Source organism: Camelus dromedarius, chromosome 9 (genome assembly GCF_036321535.1).
Source record: "Camelus dromedarius isolate mCamDro1 chromosome 9, mCamDro1.pat, whole genome shotgun sequence".
NCBI classification, from domain to species: domain Eukaryota; kingdom Metazoa; phylum Chordata; class Mammalia; order Artiodactyla; family Camelidae; genus Camelus; species Camelus dromedarius.
This window is the reverse complement of record NC_087444.1, coordinates 75,841,155-75,854,502: the sequence shown is the minus strand read 5'-3', so window position 1 is coordinate 75,854,502 and position 13,348 is coordinate 75,841,155. Positions and strand designations below refer to the sequence as shown.

Sequence of the window (13,348 nt, the reverse complement as noted above, 5' to 3'; positions counted from 1 at the left end):
AATTGATTCAAGAAAAACAGATCTTAGACACATTACAAATCCAATTTCATCATCAAATGCAGTAAATCACAGTGATCGGTGTAAATAAGCATTACACACACGACATGAGGAGCCGTCGGGGTGGTGAGAGGTCTAGGACCTCTGCTCTCTTCACTACCTCACTTCACGCCTCAGGATTTATTCCACCTTCCTGCATGGCTTTGGTCCTGGATGCGGGTAATACATGGGAGATTCCCTTTGTCCAATATTCACTTACCCAATCCCTGATATGAAGCCTTCCTATATAGACTTTGCCTCTTGATGAATACAGAGAAAAGCCACAGGCTGTTTCCTGCTGCATGGACGGCGGGCTCAGTGGGAATGTCAAGATCAAAGCCATAGTACAAGTGTAAGAAGGGCAGCGAGACCCTGAGATATGAGCTGGTGATTCTGTGACCTCACCTCTCCTCAGAGCTGCAATTATCACGTCACCTGCAGCAGCCCTGGCAGGACTGGGCTTAGGAGAGGTGATTAATTTTGAGAAGTTCTTTCCCAGTTGTGAATTACCAGTTGGACAATTACAAGTTTCTAGCTAACATACCTTAAGAGACTATTGGAGTGTTTTGAGAGACTCTTACTTTTCCACAATCACACGTAGGGAGCAGGAATTACTGAGATATGTTTGACACATAAGGGACTGGCCACAAGTATGTGTCTCGGATGTTCTACTTGAGAAATTCTACCCAAGAGGGTTTTTTCCTAATTTCACACAACTGAACTGCACCATCAATTATGTTATGAGTAAAGAAATGGAATTTGACCAAGTATCTGAGGATTTCAAAAGAGACACAAGTAACAAGAACTTGATGCCACTTAACTGTTATATATCCTTACATTCGTCTGCAATAGCAAGGAATATGTAAACTGTTAGGAAAATAAACCTTACTGATACTGACCCTCATTTCTCATAGAAAGTGAGCTTTTACCTTTTGCCTTTTTTTAAAACAATGTTTAGATTAAAGTATAGTTAATTTACATGTGTTAGTTTCAGGTGTACAGCAAAGTGATTTATATATATATTCTTTTCCAGATTCTTTTCCATTATAGGTGACTACAAGATTTTGAATGTAATTTCCCCGTGCTTTACAGAATGTCTTAGTTGTTTACCTATTTTATACAAAGGAGTGTATATATGTTAACCCCAAATTCCTCAGATATATCACCTCATTACCGCCATTCCCCTTCAGCAACCATAAATTTTCTGTCTGTGAGTATATTTTTGTTTTGTTTTAAATAAGTTGATGTGAATCTCTGTTTTAGATTCCACTTATAAGTGATATCATAGAACATTTGTCCTTCTCTGTCTCACATACTTCATCTAACATAGTAATCTCTAGGCCTATCCATGTTGCTGCAAATGGCATTATTTCATTCGAGTTGACTGCTAAATAATATTCCACTGTGTAAATACACCAGCTCTTCTTTATCCATTCACTGTCCATGGCCATTTTCATTGCTTCCATGACTTGGCTACTGTGAGTGGTGCTGCTGCAATCTGGTGCTTTGATCTTTTCAAATTAGAGCTTCTCTGGATATGTGCTGAGGAGTGGGATTGCTGGATCATATAGTTTCTTGAGTAACTTCCATACTATTCTCTATACGGGTTGCACCAAATTACATTCTCATTAACGGTGTAGGAGGGTTACCTTTCCTCCAAACATTTCAAGCATTTATTATTTATTGATTTTTATATGATGGCCATTCTTACTGGTTTGAGGAGATAATTCATTGTAATTTTGATCTACATTTCTCTAATAATTAGCAATATTGAGAATCTTTTCATATGCCTGTTGGCCATCTGAATTTTTTTTTATTATTACTGAAGTAAATCAGTTACAATATGTCAATTCCTGGTATACAGCACAACTTCCCAGTCATGCATATCCATACATATATTCATTTTCATATTCTTTTTCATTAAAGGTTATTACCAGATGTTGAATAAAGTTCCCTATGCTATACAGAAGAAATGTTCTTTTTATCTATTCTTATATATAGTGGCTAACATCTGCAAATCTCAAACTCCCAAACTTATCCTTTCCAACTCCCTTTCCCCCAGTAACCATAAGATTGTTTACTATGTCTGCTCGTCTGTCTCTGTGTTGTAGATGAGTTCATCAGTGTCTTCTTTTTCATTTAAGATTCCATATATGAGTGACACCACATGGTATTTGTCTTTCTCTTTCTGGCTTACTACACTTCAAATGATAATTTCTATGTCCAACCATGTTGCTGCAAATGGCGTTATTTATTCTTTTTATGGCTGAGTAGTATTCTATTGTATAAATATACCACTACTTCTTAATCCAGTCGTTTGTAGAGGAAAATTAGGTTGCTTCCATGTCTTGGCTATTATAAATAGTGCTGCTATGAACACTGGGGTGCATGTATCTTTTGCAATTAGAGCTCCCTCTGGATATATACCCAGAAATGGGGTTGCTGGATCAAATGGTAAGTGTATTTTTACGTTTTTGAGGAATCTCCATAGTGTTTTCCATCATGGCTGTACCAAACTACATAGCCACCAACAGTATAGGAGGGTTCCCTTTTCTCCACACCCTCTACAGTATTTATCATTTGTGGACTTTTGAATGATGGCCATTCTGACTGTTGTGAGGTGACAACTCATTGTAGTTTTGATTACCATTTCTTTGATAATTAGTGATACTGAGTATTTTTTCATTTGCCTAGTAGCCATTTGTTGGTCTACATTGAAGAATTGCTTGTTTAGGTCTTCTGCCCATTTTTGGATTGGGTTATTTCTTTTTTGTTGTTACACTGTATGGGGTGTTTAAAAACTCTGGAAATTAAACCTTTGTCAGTACCATCATTTCCAAATATTTTCTCCAATTCCATAGACTGCCTTTTTGTTTTGCTCATGGTTTTCTTCGCTGTGCAAAAGCTTTTAAGTTTAACTAGGTGCCATTTGTTTTTGCTCTTATTTCTATTACCTGGGTAGACTGCCTTAGGAGAACATTGCTAAGATGTATGTTAGAGAATGTTTTGCCTATGTTTTCTTTTAGAGGTTTGAACATGTTGTGTCTTATATTTAACTCTTTAAGCCATTTTGAGTTTATTTTTGTGTATGGTGTGAGGGAGCATTCTAACTTCATTGACTTACACGCTGCTATCCAGTTTTCCCAACACCACTTCCTGAAGAGCCTGTCTTTTCTCCATTGTATATTCCTGCCTACTTTGTCAAAGATGAATTGACCGTGGGCTTGTGGGCTTATTTCTGGGCTCTCTATTCTGATCCATTGATCAATATGTCTGTTTTTATGCCAGTGCCATGATGTTTTGATTACTGTAGCTCTCTAGTATTTTCTGAAGTTTGGGAGGGATTTACTTCCTGGTTCGAACTTTTTCTTTGTTATTACTTTGGAAATTCTGGGTCTTTTGTGACTCCATATAAATTTTTGGATTACTTCTTCTAATTCTGTGAAAAATGTCCTGGCTAATTTGATAGGGGTTGCATTAAATATGTAGATTGCATTGTGTAGTATGACCATTTTAACATTACTGATTTTTCTAACCCAAAGACATCGCATAGCTTTCCATTTCTTTAAGTCATCTTGAAATCCTTAGACAACGTTTTGTAGTTCTCCATGTACAATTTTACCTCTTCTGTTCTAATTTGGATCCCTTTTATTTCTTTCGCTTACTTGATTGCTATGGCTAGGACTTCCAAGACTATGATGAATAAAAGTAGTGAGATGAGTATCCTTTGAGTATCCTTGCCTTGTTCCAGATTTTAGTGGGAAAACTTTCAGTTTTTCACCATAGACTATTATGCTGGCTGTGGGTTTGTCATAAATAGCTTTTATTATGTTGAGATAATGTTCCTTCTATACTAACTTTGGTAAGAGTTTTATCATAAATGGGTGTTGAATTTTCTCCAATGCTTTTTCTGCATCTATTGAGATGACCGTGTGATTTTTGTCTTTCTTTTGTTGATATGGTGTATCACATCAAATGATTTGCATATATTGAACCATTCTTGTGTCCCTGCGATGAATCCAACTTGATCATAATGTATGATCTTTTTTATGTGCTGTTGTTTCTGTTTACTATGACTTTGTTGAGAATATCTGCATGTACATTCATCAATCATATTGGCTTGTAATTTTCTTTTTTGGTAATGTGTTTGTATGGTTTTGGTATCAGGGTGATGATGGCTTCATAGAATGAGTTTGGGAGTACTCCCTCCTGTTCAATCTTTTGGAAGAGTTTGAGAAGGACTGGCACGAGTTCTTGTCTGTATGTCTGGTAAAAATCCCCAGTGAAGTCACCTGGACCTGGGCGTTTGTAAGGAGGTTTTTTATTGCTGATTCTATTTCATTTCTAGTGATCGGTCTGTTCAAGTGGTCTATTTCGTCTTCATTCAGTCTTGATGGATTGTATGTTTCTTTAAACTTGTCCATTTCTTCTAGGTTGTCTAATTTGTTTCCACATAGTTGTTCATAGTATTCTCTTGTGGGTTTGTTTTTTTTTTTTATTTCTGGGGAGTTGGTTATAATTTCTCCATTTTCCTTTTTTATTTTGTTTATTTGTAATCTCTGTCTTTTATTCTTGGTAAGCCTGGCCAGAGGCTTGTCAATTTTATCTACTCTTTAAAAAAAAAAACTCTTAGTTTGATTGATTTTTCCTACTTTTTAAGGATCTGTTTTATTTCCTCCCAGATCTTTATTATTTCATTCATTCTGCTGACTTTGCGTTTTCTTTGCTCTTCTCTTTACAATTCTTTTACTTAATATGTTAGGTTATTTTCTTAGATTGTTCTTGTTTTTTGAGGAAGGCCTGTATCATTATCAGCTTCCCTCTTAGGACCACTTTTGCTGCATCCCACAGATTTTGTGTGGTTGTTTCTATTCATTTTGTTTTAATGTGGTTGATTTCTAGTTTCATGCCATTGTGGTGAGAAAAGATGCTTGAAAGAATTCCTATCCCCTGAAAATTTGTTGAGGCTTCTTTTTTGTCCGAGTATATGATTTATCCTAGAGAATGTTCCACATATTCTTGAATGTATAGTCTGTATTTGAGGGGATGTGATGTCCTAGAAATATCAACTAAGTCCAACTGTTCTATTGTGCCAATTAACATCTTTGTTGCCTGATTGATTTTCTGTCTGGAAGATATGTCCAATGATGTTAATGGGGTGTTAATGCCCCCTACTGTGATTGTGTTCCCATCAATTTCTCTTTATGTCTGTTAGTATTTGCTTTATGAATTTAGGTGCTTCTATATTGGGTGCATATATGTTAATGTTCCTTCAATCATTATATGGTGTCCTCCCTTATGTCTATGGACTTTGTTTTACAGACCGTTTTGTGTAATGTCAGTATTGCTACTCCCACTTCCTTGCAATTTCCATTTGCATGAAATATCTTTTCCCATCCCTTCACTTTCAATCTATGTTTCTCTCCCTCTAAAGTGGGTTTCTTCTATGCAGCATTTTGTAGGCTCTTGTATTATTATTATCCAAACTTCCACTCTATGTCTTTTGATTGGAGCATTTAGTCCTGTGACATTTACAGGAATTATTGATAAAAGTGTGCTTATTGCTATTTTGAACTTGGTTTTTCAGTTGATTAGGTATTTCCTTTTTGTTTCTCTTTTTATGGTTTGATAATTTTCTTTTGTATCAGCTTGGTTTCTTTTTGTTTTTTGTAACTCAGTTTTATGCATTTGATTTGTGGTTACCCTGTTTTTAAAGTATATTAACCCATTACTCTATCTGCTTGCTTTAAAATTATAGTCATATAAGCTCAAACATATCCTAAAAAGAACCAGAAAAAGAAAAAATATATTTATATCCTTGCTGCCCTCTCCCATCATTAATAATTTTGATGTCCTCTTTTACATCTTCTGTTGTAACTCATTCTAGTTATCTCATTTCCAATTAAGGTTTTCTCCTTCCTATAGAGTTCTCTTTGTTTGCTCTTTAGAGTAAACTTTTCAAAATTTCTTTTAGCATAGGTTTAGTATTGCTGAATTCTTTATTTTTTGCTTGTCTGTGAAATTCTTTCTCTCTGCTTCTATCCCAAAGGATAGAGTTGCTGAATGGAGTATCCTCAGTTGCAGCTTTTTCGTATTCAGAACTTTGAATATATCTTGCTACTCCCTTATGGTCTGTAATGTTTGTGTTGAGAAAGCAGCTAAAAGCTTATGGGGCTTCCCTTGTAACTCTTTGTAGCCAACATATGGACAATGAACTGAGTTACCGAAAGATGAATGGATAAAGAATACGTTTATATATATACACACACACACACACACATATACATGTATGTATATATATGTGTGTGTATATAAAATACATATTGTATATATTAAATGTGTATATATACACACACACAATGAAATGTGATTACAGAGAAATAAATACTGTATGATATCACTTATAGATGGAATATAAAACAGAAAAAACTAGTGAATATAAACAAAAATAAACAGAGTAACAGATATAGAAAACAAACTACTATGTATAAAAGAAATAAACTACAAGGATATACTGTACAGCACAGGAAATATAGTCATATATTTTACAATAAGTATAAATGGAGTATAACCTTTTAAAATTGGGCATCACTAGGTTCTATACCTGAAATATATATAATATTGTAAATTAAATACATCATATGTTTTAAAACTTAAAATTAAAATAAAAACTAAAACTGAACACAAAAGTAAATAAAAAATAAACAATAGGTAAATAAATAAATTCCTCTGTGTAGCATTCTGGGGAAAAAAGATGGGATACAGTGAGTAAATTATTGTCACCATTCCTTATATTGAAAAAAGGGGTTTAACAGTATTAGGAGATGATACTGTCATTCACTTCTAAATGTATCATGGAATTTCTAGGTAAAAGCTAACAAATAATGAGTACACAACTTTCAAAGAAAAGATATCAACTATAATGTAGAATTATATTTAAAAATTAATAGAAAAACTGACATGGGTCAAGTAAGAAAATGAACTCCATGGGTACCAAAATGTATCCATTTTTATATTAAATTTAAGTAGACAAATTTTTAACCAAAAACTTTTAAAGATGTTCATTGAATGTTATTCCAAGAGAGATGGCCAATAATAAACTTGAAGTAGGAAAATGAAAAAATATGTTATGGAATTTAACAGACAACTAGCAAAGAAATATACTCCTCAAATAATATTCACATTAAGATGTGTCAACACTATAATTAGAGCTATTGTAAATATTTCTTAATTTCAAACATTCAAATATATTCATAGCTGTATAATGGACATGACTGATTTTATATCTATATGTGAATATGTATACATTTTTATGCACACAGATCACTGAGAGGCATACACACACATTTGTAGGTATGTGTGTGTCTATAATTTCTTCTTGCTTAGTGATCTAGTTTGTGGTAAATATTCAAGTGTCTCATGTGAGCTAAAAAAATTGGTTTCTCTTCGTGTTACAAGAATCAATCTAAATATCCTTTGGGTAAAAGAAATTTTTCTTTTTCAGCTATTGAATTTTCAATCCTTGGCATCGGCTTCAGAATGTAAATATAGAAAAAAAAATATAAAAATCTCTCTTAGAATTGAAGCAATGTCCACTTTGCTCCTTGAAGATCATGAAGTCATGTTGCCACAAGAAAGAATGGATTCATGTTTCCCTTTCATATGGTGCTGTATGCATTGCTCCAGATTTCATGGACATCTCCATCACAAAATAATTTCATCACACTAGAGACATGAGTGTGCACCTCTAAACCTCTTTTGTGACAATATGCCCAAGTCATCTTCACAAAAGAGAGAAAATCTGCCTTCTGCAGATGCCATTCCATGCCACTCACACCTTTTGCAATTGTCACAATCAGCTGATGTTGTTGAAAAAATATGCTAAAATGTAATTTTATGCTCTTCTTTGCCCCACTTCAGCTCAGTCTGGCCATTTCTACCTGAAAATGTTTAAACATGCTCATCTCCCTACACAGAATCATATTTCAAACAAATCACTGCCATCTCTGTAAGGAGAGAACATTACCAAACTCAAGACTGACCCCCCAAAACTTTCCTTGGTGACTTAATTTCCCCTCCAACACTGCTGTCTTCAGTTCCATGATGACCTGACACAGAGTGTTCCATTTTAATGTACTTTTTTCTCAATATTTCATGCCTACTTCATGTCTGACAAATTTACTGTGATAGAATTCAGTTACACACTCATATACTTCTCTATAACATTCTGACTCTTTAAGGATCTGTTGTTTTTTATCGCATTAACTCTGAACTCCTTGACTGCAATCACTAGTAAAAAAAAAAAAAAGCCATTACATAAGTATTATATGAGAAACATGGAAATTATTAAATATTTCATTACAGTAACTATTATAACCTGCCTTACTTCAAAGAAGATGCTCCATGTGTCCTGTTTACCATGGTCTGGTAAGCCACTCAATTCTAATTAGGACTCTGAGTTAACTGCGTGAATTACCAAACAAATGTAGTACAAATAAATACAATTTACATCTTCTTCATAAGATTAGGGGAATCTGTATTCCTCTTCCCAGCAAAGCAGAGCCTGGATATCCTGGAGTCATGGCTGAGGAGCAGAAAGGGGCCGATAGTTGGGAAACGTGAAGTGATGCTTGCAAAGATGTTCAGGTTGAGCAAATGAGGATGTTCAAAATACCCAAAACAACATAAGAGGTGGAGGACAGGGTGTTAAAAAAGACAAAGGTGCTCACCAGGAGAAGGATGGTTTTGGAGGCTCTGTACTCAAGGGGAGGATGTGGAGGAGACATTGATCCTATTAATATTTTGGACCCTCTGCTTATGCCTGTACAGGATAAAAACCATGCAGCCACTAGCCAAGATCATGAGCACGAAACATAAGACGTAAGGAAAGGAAAGCAACATTGCATGAAATGAGTCTGCGGTTTGATGATGATGAACAGCAGAAGAGTGTCCAAAATTTATTCTGTTTGTGATGTTTGTGTGGCTCAAATTTGCAGTCATATACATAGGAAAAATGACATTGATCAAAATATTCATGATCCAGCACAGGATAACTGAAGGGACAACCAATTTCAGAGCCTTCACTTTAACCTCTGCCCACCTGGATTTCACGAGACTGATCGTGATGACCTGGAAGACACTCAACAGGCAGGTGATGCCAATGGACATACCCCTGTCCACTCCCCAAACATATGGGAAAAATCTCCATGTGAACTCACTGTTGATATGATGCCACCCAAAATTTTTTTTCTTCTTTTCTTTTTTTTGTTTGGTTTTTTTAAAACATTTTTTATTAATTTATAATCATTTTACAATGTTGTGTCAAATTCCAGTGTTCAGCACAGTTTTTCAGTTATACATGAACATGTATATATTCATTGTCACATTTTTTTCTCTGTGAGCTACTATAAGATCTTGTATATATTTCCCTGTGCTATACAGTATAATCTTGTTCATCTCTTCTACAATTTTGAAATCCCAGTCTATCCCTTCCCACCCTCCGCCCCCCTGGCAACCAGAAGTCTGTATTCTATGTCTATGAGTCTATGTCTGTCCTGTATTTACGCTTTGTTTTTTTGTTTTTTGTTTGTTTGTTTTTGTTTTTGTTTTTGTTTTTTAGATTCCACATATGAGCGATCTCATATGGTATTTTTCTTTCTCCTTCTGGCTTACTTCACTTAGAATGACATTCTCCAACAGCATCCATGTTGCTGCAAATGGTGTTATGTTGTCAGTTTTTATGGCTGAGTATATTCCATTGTATAAATATACCACTTCTTCTTTATCCAGTCACCTGTTGATGGACATTTAGGCTGTTTCCATGTCTTGGCTATTGTAAACAGTGCTGCTGTGAACATTGAGGTGCAGGTGTCTTTTTGAAGTAGGGTTCCTCCTGGATATATGCCCAGGAGCGGGATTCCTGAGTCATACGGTAAGTCTATTCCTAGTCTTTTGAGGAATCTCCATACTGTTTTCCACAGTGGCTGCACCAAACTGCATTCCCAGCAGCAGTGAAGGAGGGCTCGCTCCCTTTTCTCCACAGCCTCTCCAGCACTTGTCATTTGTGGATTTTTGAATGCTGGCCATTCTGACTGGTGTGAGGTGATACCTCATTGTAGTTTTGAATAGAGAGTCCAGAAATGAACCCACAAACTTTTGGTCAACTCATCTTCAACAAAGGAGGCAAGAATATACAAGGGAATAAAGACAGTCTCTTCAGCAAATGGTGTTGGGAAAACTGGACAGCAGCATGTAAAACAATGAAGCTACAACACTCCCTTACACCATACACAAAAATAAACTCAAAATGGATCAAAGACTTAAACATAAGACAAGATACAAAAAATTTCCTCCTGGAAGAAAATATAGGCAAAACACTATCTGTCATACATCTCAAAAATGTTCTCCTAGAACAGTCTACCCAAGCAATAGAAATAAAAGCAAGAAGAAACAAATGGGACCTAATGAAACTTACAAGCTTCTGCACAGCAAAGGAAACCATGAGTAAAACAAAAAGACAACCTAGGGACTGGGAGAAAATGTTTGCAAATGAAACCGACAAAGGCTTGATCTCCAGAATATATAAGCAGCTCATATGACTCAATAAGAAAAAAATAAACAACCCAATCCAAAAATGGGCAGAAGACCTAAACAAGCAATTCTCCAAGGAAGACATACAAATGATCAAAAGGCACATGAAAAAATGCTCAATATCACTAATTATCAGAGAAGTGCAAATCAAAACTACAATGAGGTATCACCTCACACCAGTCAGAATGGCCAGCATTCAAAAATCCACAAATGACAAGTGCTGGAGAGGCTGTGGAGAAAAGGGAGCCCTCCTTCACTGCTGCTGGGAATGCAGTTTGGTGCAGCCACTGTGGAAAACAGTATGGAGATTCCTCAAAAGACTAGGAATAGACTTACCATATGACTCAGGAATCCCGCTCCTGGGCATATATCCAGAAGGAACCCTACTTCAAAATGACACCTGTACCCCAGTGTTCATAGCAGCACTATTTACAATAGCCAAGACATGGAAACAGCCTAAATGTCCATCAACAGGTCGCTGGATAAAAAAGAAGTGGTATATTTATACAATGGAATATACTCAGCCATAAAAACTGACAACATAACACCATTTGCAGCAACATGTATGCTGTTGGAGAATGTCATTCTAAGTGAAGTAAGCCAGAAGGAGAAAGAAAAATACCATATGAGATCGCTCATATGTGGAATCTAAAAAACAAAAACAAAAACAAAAACAAAAAACAAAAAAACAAAGCGTAAATACAGGACAGACATAGACTCATAGACATAGAATACAGACTTCTGGTTGCCAGGGGGGCGGAGGGTGGGAAGGGATAGACTGGGATTTCAAAATTGTAGAAGAGATGAACAAGATTATACTGTATAGCACAGGGAATCACAGAGGAAAAAATGTGATAATGAGTGTGTATATGTCCATGTATGACTGAAAAACTGCTGAACACTGGAATTTGACACAACATTGTAAAATGATTATAAATCACTAAAAAATGTTTAAAAAAAAGAATCTTTCCTTAAAATAAACATACCTGAAACAAACAAACAAACAAAAAACACACAAACAAAGCATAAATTCAAAACAGAAATAGACTCATAGACATAGAATACAAACTTGTGGTTGCCAAGGGGGCGGAGGGTGGGAAGGGATAGACTGGGATTTCAAAATTGTAGAATAGATAAACAAGATTATACTGTATAGCACAGGGAAATATATACAAGATCTTATGGTAGCTCAGAGAGAAAAAAATGTGACAATGAATATATATATGTTCATGTATAACTGAAAATTTGTGGAATTTGACACAACACTGGAATTTGACACAACATTGTAAAATGATTATAAATCAATAAAAAATTTTTAAAAAACTCCCTGGATACCGAAATGTATCCATTTTTATATTAAATGGAAATAGACATAGTTTTAACCAAAATTTTTTATGATGTTCATTGAATATTATTTCAAGAGAGATAGCTAAATAATACACTTGAATTAAGAAAATGAAAAAATATGTTATGGAATTTTAACAGACAACTAGCTAAGAAATATACTCTTCAAGTAATATTCACATTAAGATGTGTCAACACTATAATTAGAGCTATTTAAAATTTTTCATAATGTCAAACATTCAAATATATTCAAAGCTGTATAATGAATATGATTGATTTTATATGTTATGTGAATATGGATACATTTACATACACACAGATCACTGAGAGGCATACACACACATTTGTAGGTATGTGTCTGTCTATAATTTCATCTTCTTGCTTAGTGATCTAGTTTGTGGTAAATATTCAAGTGTCTCATGTGAACTGAAAGTATTGGTTTCTCTTTGTGTTACAAGAGTCAATCTAAATATCCATTGAGTCAAAAGAAATTTTTCTTTTTCAGCTATTGAATTTTCAATCCTTGGCATTGGCTTCAGAAGGTAAATATAGGAAAAGCATATAGAACTCTCTTAGAATTGAGATAATGTCCACTTTGCTCCTTGAAGATCATGAAGCCATGTTCCCACAAGAAAGACTGGATTCATGTTTCCCTTTCATATGGCACTGCCTGCAGTGATCTGAATTTAATGAATGTCTCCATTACTAGAGAATTTCATCACATTGGAAACACGAGTGTGCACCTCTAAACCTCTTTCGGGACAATATGCCCAAGTCATCTTCACAAAAGAGAGAGAAGTCTGCCTTCTGCAGATGCCATTCCATGTTACCCACAATGTTTTCAATTGTCACTATCAGCTGATGCTGTTGAAAACTATGCTAAAATGTAATTTTATGCTCTTCTTTGCCCCACTTCAGTTCACTCTGGCCATTTCTACCTGAAAATGTATACACACGCTCATCTCGCTACACAACATCATGTGTCACACAAATCACTGCCGTCTCTCTAAGTATAGAACTTTATCAAATGCAAGACTGACTCCCAAAAGCTTTCCTCAATGACTGAATTTCCCCTCCAGCACCACTGTCTTCAGTTCCACAATGACCTGATACAGACTGTTCCATTTTAAACTACATTTTCTTAATATTCTGTGCCTACTTCATTTCTGATAAATTTGCTGTGATAGAATTCAGTTACACACTTATATACTTTGCCATAAAATCCAGATTTTTTCAGGACCTGGTGTTTATTATTGCATGAATTTTGAACTCCTTCATTGCAAGCACTAGTAAAAAAAAAAAAAAGGCCATTACGTAAGTATCACACGAGAAATATGGAAATTATGCAATATTTCATTACATTTACTATCATAACCTG

General features: G+C 35.1%; 1 pseudogene; it reads right to left on the bottom strand.

The window, feature by feature from the left end:
• Nucleotides 1–8,422: 8,422 nt before the first annotated feature.
• On the bottom strand, nt 8,423–9,312 carry LOC116154984 (vomeronasal type-1 receptor 4-like; annotated as a pseudogene).
• Between the last annotated feature and the right edge of the window lie 4,036 nt (nt 9,313–13,348).